The 7,215-nt window shown below is 37.2% G+C and overlaps 1 pseudogene; it reads left to right on the forward strand.

Annotated features, from left to right (window-relative positions):
- Positions 1–2,960: 2,960 nt before the first annotated feature.
- On the forward strand, positions 2,961–4,354 carry LOC103838216 (annotated as a pseudogene).
- The last annotated feature ends 2,861 nt before the right edge of the window (positions 4,355–7,215 follow it).

The following is a 7,215-nucleotide window of genomic DNA, read 5'->3' on the forward strand; positions in this document are numbered from 1 at the left end:
GAATCGGTGGAGGGATATCAAACCAACCGCTTCCTTATCTCTGTATTGATAGTATCGCAAAGAACCTCACCGGATTGTGCCCACATTCAGATCAGTTTCAAAGTTAGAAGTGAATAAACAAACATAACAAAGAAACAAGAAGAGTTACTTACCTATTGAAAGTCTCTAGCTTTGGGTAATGAATCCGAGTAGTGATACGAGTTTGAACAAGTTGTGAGGTTTGGACAGTAAACTGGTTTAAGCAGACGGAGCAAATGTAGAGAACAGACCATTGCAAACACCAAAACTATCATCTTTAAGAATAGATGTGATCGCTTTGGTTTTTTTACAACAATTTCTGCACTGTCCTGTTTACATCAAACATTAAAGCCTGAGAATATAAGTAAACCTTCAGAGCTTTAAAACCATAACTTTAAATCTTATGAAGAAAAAAGAGAAGATTTTTTTGAAGGTTGATTCCAATGATAAAACTAACATGCAGAGCAACCTAGAAGCTTAAATCACGAAAGATTAGATGAGAGTGGTACAAAGAGATAACCTTTTCGTATAAACAGATAAACTCTCGGCCATTGATGCTTCTGGAAGCTTCTGAAACAGAGTGAATGCCTTCAGTCAAAAAAATCTTCTGAAACAGAGTAACCGATGGAAAAGAAGAAGAAGAAGAGCTTAGATAGGGGGAGGAGATGGATTCATAGATCCTCTTCTACAGAGAATCTGGGAAGACTGAAGAAGAAGCCAAAAGAGATTAGCATTTTGGGTCTGAGGAGAGATTTTTGTATAAAATTATAAAGTTTCTTCCCCACATGGAAAGTCGAGAATGAAATTAAAACATGGAGACCGTCTTTTTCTCCTTCGTTAATAAATCATCATCATCCATATATATGTCAAATAATTTTCATATTAGTTTCATAATTTAATGATATTAATAAGTTTGAAATAAATATAAATGTTTTTACTTTTAAACAGTAAGTGTACATAAAAAAATGCAAAAGATTATTTGTCGGATAACCGTTCGGGTTTGGGTCGGATATTTCTGTATACGAGTATTAAACCTGTTCTGGTATTTCTATACTTAAGATCGTGTTCAGGTATTTTAGTTCGGATTCAGTTATTTTGGATTCGGTTCGGATATTGAGATTTTGAAAAAAAAAAAAAATTCATTTTTAGGTTTATTCTATTTAAAAATACAGAGATTTCAGTTAAATGATTTTTTAATTTTTTAATGGATTGAATGATTGATAAATTTGGAAATCATTTCAAAAATAAATAAACATTAATTTGGCTATTGTTTTAAAATTTTAAAGGTAACTTTTGTTAATACATGAAACAAATAACTTGATATGGATTTAACTGAGTGACAAATAATTTTTTTTTGTAATTATATGATCTTAAAGTATGTGTAACATTAATATAAATATTTTAAATAAAACGAAAGATGTAAACAAGAAATATAAGGGCAAGTATACATATGTTCGGTTATTTTCAGATATCCATTCGGGTTTAGATATTATCCGTTCGAGTTCGGATATCCAATCTCTCCTTAATTAATACCCATTCAGGCATTTAGCTATATCGGTTCGGATTTCGGTTAGGGTTTTTCGGGTCGGGTTCGGATACGGGTTCAAGTATCAGGTAAAATGCGCACCCCTACTATATATCATAAGCAAAGGAACATAATTTATTAAAACTAATAGTATTACTAAATTTGGGAGTAGTATTATATTTACATGTACATATTTTCAAGGCTAATTTATTATATTTTGGTAAATAAATATTATTTAATTTCAAGTTATACTAAAAATCTGTTTTAACATGTTGTACATATAAAAGTCATTTATTTGAACAAATCATAAAATCTAATAATTTAAAAAAACATAAAAATTACAAAGTTTAAAGTTTGACCTAAAATAAATACCATGAGTAAGCCGAAATTACAAATTCATCAGCAAATTTAAACCACCTGCGAAAAGGAAAGACTAAGAAAGTAGAGATGATATCTTGGCGTTCCGTCGATGGCTGCAACAAAAATAAATCCAATGGAAAATAAATAGCAACATTTTTTAATGTTTTTAGGAGACAAAAAAAAGTAGAATTGTGAAACGGATCACGGAGAGCAGGTGGTAGCAAATATTATGCCATCTCCAACGTCAGAGGCTGTAGAGGATGAAGAGTTGATTTTGAATTCAACAATGGAGAAATATGCTGCAACTAAGAAGTATATCGAAAACCATTACAACAAACGCATGGCATGAGATACATAAAGGCTAAGGTTCCGGCCATAGAGGCCAAACACTTGGTATGATTTTGATTGAATTCACTCACTTTTTTATGTGTTTTGTGTTTTGATGATGAGTCAATATAACAATGTGTCAAGGTTGCTGAGAAAGAACATGTTAACCCTTCAAACTATTTCGATTTCTATGGGAAGGTTCTTATAGGTATTGTAACTAAGGAATATATTGTTTCGTATGCTAAATGATTCAATAAAGTCTCTTTATAAATTGTTTGGTGTTTTTATTACTTTTAATACTAACTCAGTTTTTCTTTTATGTACTCCTAGAATCAAAGTGCATGGTCAATATTTTCAATGTTGTAAACGGAGCTTAACATGCTCAAAAGGGTTTGAATACTCCAAAGTTAAAAGACGCTCCAAAGTTAAAAGACTAAACGTATAATCTTTAGATATTGATCTTTAGCATGTATCTTTCCGTAACTATAACACTTAAACTAATATGACTTTATATATCTAAATTGTCCTACAATGCACTGTATCACTTATACAGATTATTTCAGATCTTTAACCTCAACTAAATAGTCATCTCACATAAGAACAAAGACGATACCCCGCGCGAAGCGCGGGCCGACCCTAGTAGTTAATAAATAGGTGCAACAACTTTTCATAATTAGATTTTTTAGGACTACTTTCATTCTATATAATAGTATAGATACTAACAAAATAATCATACAAAAAGGGAAAAGAAGACAGTCAGACAGAACGAGACTTTTGTGTACGTTTCTTTTTGCTATTTTGTTTGCTTTGGGATACCTAATAGGAAGGTAATATTGCTACTTTTCCTTTTCCTTAAAGAAAAATGTACATACATGAACACTTCGTGATTGTCAACCGATACTGATTCTTTTCATTATTTCTCATCTCTTTTCACAGAGAGGATCATGAATTCTCCGGTGATAAATCAAGACATGATCCTAGAGATTCTCTCTCGTTTTCCGGCTTCGGATATTGAAAAATCAAGGCTTCTTAACAAAGAGTGCAACAAGAGAAGCTACGAGTCTTGGTTTCTCAACCTCAATCGCGATCGAACCAATTCTATTTCCGGCTACTTTGCGCAATACAATGGAGGAGGAGACAACTATCAAACCAGCTTTGTCTATGAGAAGACAGGTTCTCAGAACAACGGAGTCTCAATCGATTTTCTACCACCCGGAAAAGTAAAGATTGAAGCTTGTGATGCAAGTCATGGGATTTTGCTCTGTGTTAATGAAACAGGACCAAGTGTGACTGAGTACATAGTCTGCAAACCAACCACAAAATAGTATCAGATCATACCGAACCCAACAATGCAGACTTTCGCTGGGTCATTTGGTTTAGCGGTAAACCGACTGAACCCTTTCCGTTTTAAAATACTCAGGCTTTCTAGCTTACCGGGTATACTGAATCGGAATCATAGAACTTTCGTCAGTGAAGTTTTCGATTCCGATTCGTTTTCGTGGAAGAGGATAAAGAATTTGCGTCTACCAAGAAAAGACGGTCTTATTCCTTCAAAGCCGGTTCATGCTTCTAGATTCTTGCACTGGTTATCACGGGACGACAATGTGATTCGGTTCTGTCTCAAAACTGAAACTTGGTCTTTCTTTAAAACTCCAAACTTTGGCGTTTCTCCAAGGTTGGTCAGATACGAAGGGAAGCTAGGTGTTAGCCGTTGGTGGATGACTTCCGGAGAGGGATTAAACCGGTTATGGGTTTTAAAGAGCAGTTTTGAAAAGTCGTGGGTAAAAGTGAAAGATATTAAAGGGGTGGGGATAGGAGAAAACGTGTTGTGGACTCCAAGCAACGACATGGTAACGCTGTCAAGCTGGGATCGTCTTTGTTTGTACAACGTAAACACACAGAAACTGAACATGATTCACATGAAAAAGGAACGAACCAATTATGTTTGGTTCCCGTTTCGTTCTGACTACGAGAGGGTTGATATGGAATCATGGATGAAAGCAGAGAACTGCAGCTGAGTCAAAGGCCAATAGGGTCAACGTGAAGGGAAAATTTTAAAATAATTATGTAAAGAATATTCAAACCTACCATATTACATTATGTGCTATGGATTTCAGCCATAAAGATTATGCGGATCTTAGTCCAAAAAAAACTCATAGAAAACAGTTCAATAGAGGCTGTATCCAGTCGTCCCGCACCGCATCATGTAACAAAAATTTCTACATTAACTTTTAGTGAAACAAATGAACAGAAAATATGGATTCTTCTTCAAGCAAACATGGAGAAAAGGACGTTCATGAGAGAGGAAGAAGAAGCCAAAATAGAAATACTTTTCTGTTAGTATTAACGTTGTGACAAATGAGTCACTATATACACTTGATAGAATCAGTTAACCGGAACAAACCGGGTGTGATAAGTGAAACTAACTAAACCGATTACAATGTAAAAGCTATATAAACCAATATTCCCCCTCAAGATGGAGCATAGATATTGATAAACTCCATCTTGCTTAAGATATGCCGGAAAGGGTTTGGATATAGAGGTTTAGTTAGGATATCAGCAAGCTGATTCTCCGAACGCACATGAAGAGTTTTGATCATTCCTGAGACAACTCGCTCGCGTACAATGTGGCAATCACGCTCAACGTGTTTTGTCCGTTCATGAAAGACGGCGTTGTTGGCGATGTGTATTGCTGCAGTGTTGTCACAGTAGAGGGGAGTAGGACCTGAGTGATCAATCCAGAGATCCTCAAGGAGGTTACGAAACCATATCACTTCGCGAACAGCTTCAGACATAGCTCGGTACTCTGATTCCGCAGATGAGCATGAGACTGTATCTTGTTTGTTTGACTTCCAAGCAATAAGAGCAGAGCCAACAAACATACACAGTCCAGAAACGCTGTGACGAGTGTCAGGACAAGAGCTCCAAGAAGCATCAGCAAACGAAGAGAGACGTAGATCAGAGGTAGAAGAATAGAAGAGACCTTGACCAACCGTTCCTTTCAAGTAATGGAGAACTTTGTACGCTGCGTGAAGGTGAGGAGCACGAGGAAGAGCTGTGAACTGACATAACTGATGTACTGCAAATGTTATATCAGGACGAGTAAATGTCAGATACAGAAGCTTTCCTATCAGTCGACGATACACCTCAGGATTTTCAAGTAAAACTCCATCTTCTGTAGACAATTTAACACTAGGATCCATGGGAATAGAGGCAGGTTTGCAACCGAGTAATCCTGTCTCAGTCAAAAGATCCAAAATATATTTCCGCTGACATAAAGTAATCCCAGCAGATGAGCGAGCAATTTCAAGCCCCAAGAAATATCGAAGTGTCCCCAAGTCTCTGAGTTTAAAAGAAGTTTCAAGAGCTTTCTTTAAAAGGGTCGTGGCATGATCACAACTACTGGCAATTATAATATCATCAACATAGACTAATATAGCCATGTAAACATTACCAGAGTTCTTGATGAAAAGGGTGTGATCACCATAAGAAGTCTTGAATCCTAACTCATGTAAAGCAGCAGAGAATTTTAAGAACCACTGGCGAGATGCTTGTTTGAGTCCATAAAGAGACTTCTTGAGTTTGCAGACTGCGTTTGGTGGGAAAGATTCCCCCTGTCTTGGAGAGTATCCAGGTGGGAGAGTCATATATATTTCTTCTTCTAGATCGCCATTGAGAAAGGCATTCGATATGTCTAGTTGAGAAAGAGACCATCCTTTTGCAGCTGCAACAGCTATAAGAAGTTTCACAGTGGCTAACTTGGCCACAGGGGAGAAAGTTTCAACGTAGTCCAAGCCTTCTTGTTGAGTGTATCCTTTAGCAACGAGGCGTGCTTTATACCTTTCAAGTGTTCCATCAGCATTAAGCTTGATTTTGAAAACCCACTTACAACCCACTGCTGTCTTCCCTGCTGGCAAAGAACATACAATCCATGTCTTATTATCTTCAAGAGCCGTTATCTCAATACCCATAGCGTCACACCATTCCTTGATCTTGCGGGCTTGAGCATAAGAAGAAGGCTCAGGTATGCTATTGAGAGCATTAATGAAGATCATGTAAGTGTCCGAGAGAGCAGCATAGGAGATTACATTAGAGATGGGATGTTCTGTTGAAGAAACTGCAGAGGAACAATGGTAATCCTGAAGATGACGTGGTGGTTTAGAGATCCGCTTGGTGGGAACATTGATAGGTTGAGGTATAACAGGAGGAGTAGAGCAGGATGCAGGCTCAGAGGACTCTATAGGAGTAAATATCTGTGGGAAGAACTCTTCATAACCAGTAGGCGTAGAAGATTGAAGATATGGGAACAATGTCTCATGAAATACCACATTTCGAGATATAAAGACGTTGTTGGTCTGTAGATCAAGCAACTTATAACCCTTGTATCCTGAAGGGTATCCAAGGAACACACAAGCACGAGCTCTATCTTGAAATTTATGGCGCTGCTTAGGAGAGGTACTTACGTAACAGAGACAGCCAAATGTCTTTAGATTGGAGTAATCTGGAAGCTTGTTAGTAAGCATCTCATAAGGCGTCTTGTTGGAGATTACTGGAGAAGGTGTTCGATTGATGATAAAGACCGAAGTAAGAACACAATCACCCCACATATTTAATGGAATCCCAGACTGAAACATCAGTGCACGAGCTACGTTGAGTATGTGCTGGTGTTTTCTCTCAACAACGGAGTTCTGTTCCGGAGTTTCTGCACAAGAGTGATAAGAGACGATGCCTTTGGCTTTATACAGAGCTTCAAAGCGTAGTTCAGGCGCATTGTCTGAACGTACTGACTTAACTCGAGTTGAATATTGAGTTTCAACCATTGTGATGAAGTCTGGAAACACGGTAAGGACGTCGCTCTTCAGTTTGAGTAAATAAATCCAGGTAACTCGTGTGTGGTCATCGACTATTGTGAGGAAATAACGGTAACCCTCTTGTGTTGGCTCAGAAAATGGACCCCAAACGTCGATGTGAAGTAGATCAAAAGG

The sequence above is a fragment of the Brassica rapa genome, chromosome A09 (assembly GCF_000309985.2).
Source record: "Brassica rapa cultivar Chiifu-401-42 chromosome A09, CAAS_Brap_v3.01, whole genome shotgun sequence".
Lineage (NCBI taxonomy): Eukaryota > Viridiplantae > Streptophyta > Magnoliopsida > Brassicales > Brassicaceae > Brassica > Brassica rapa.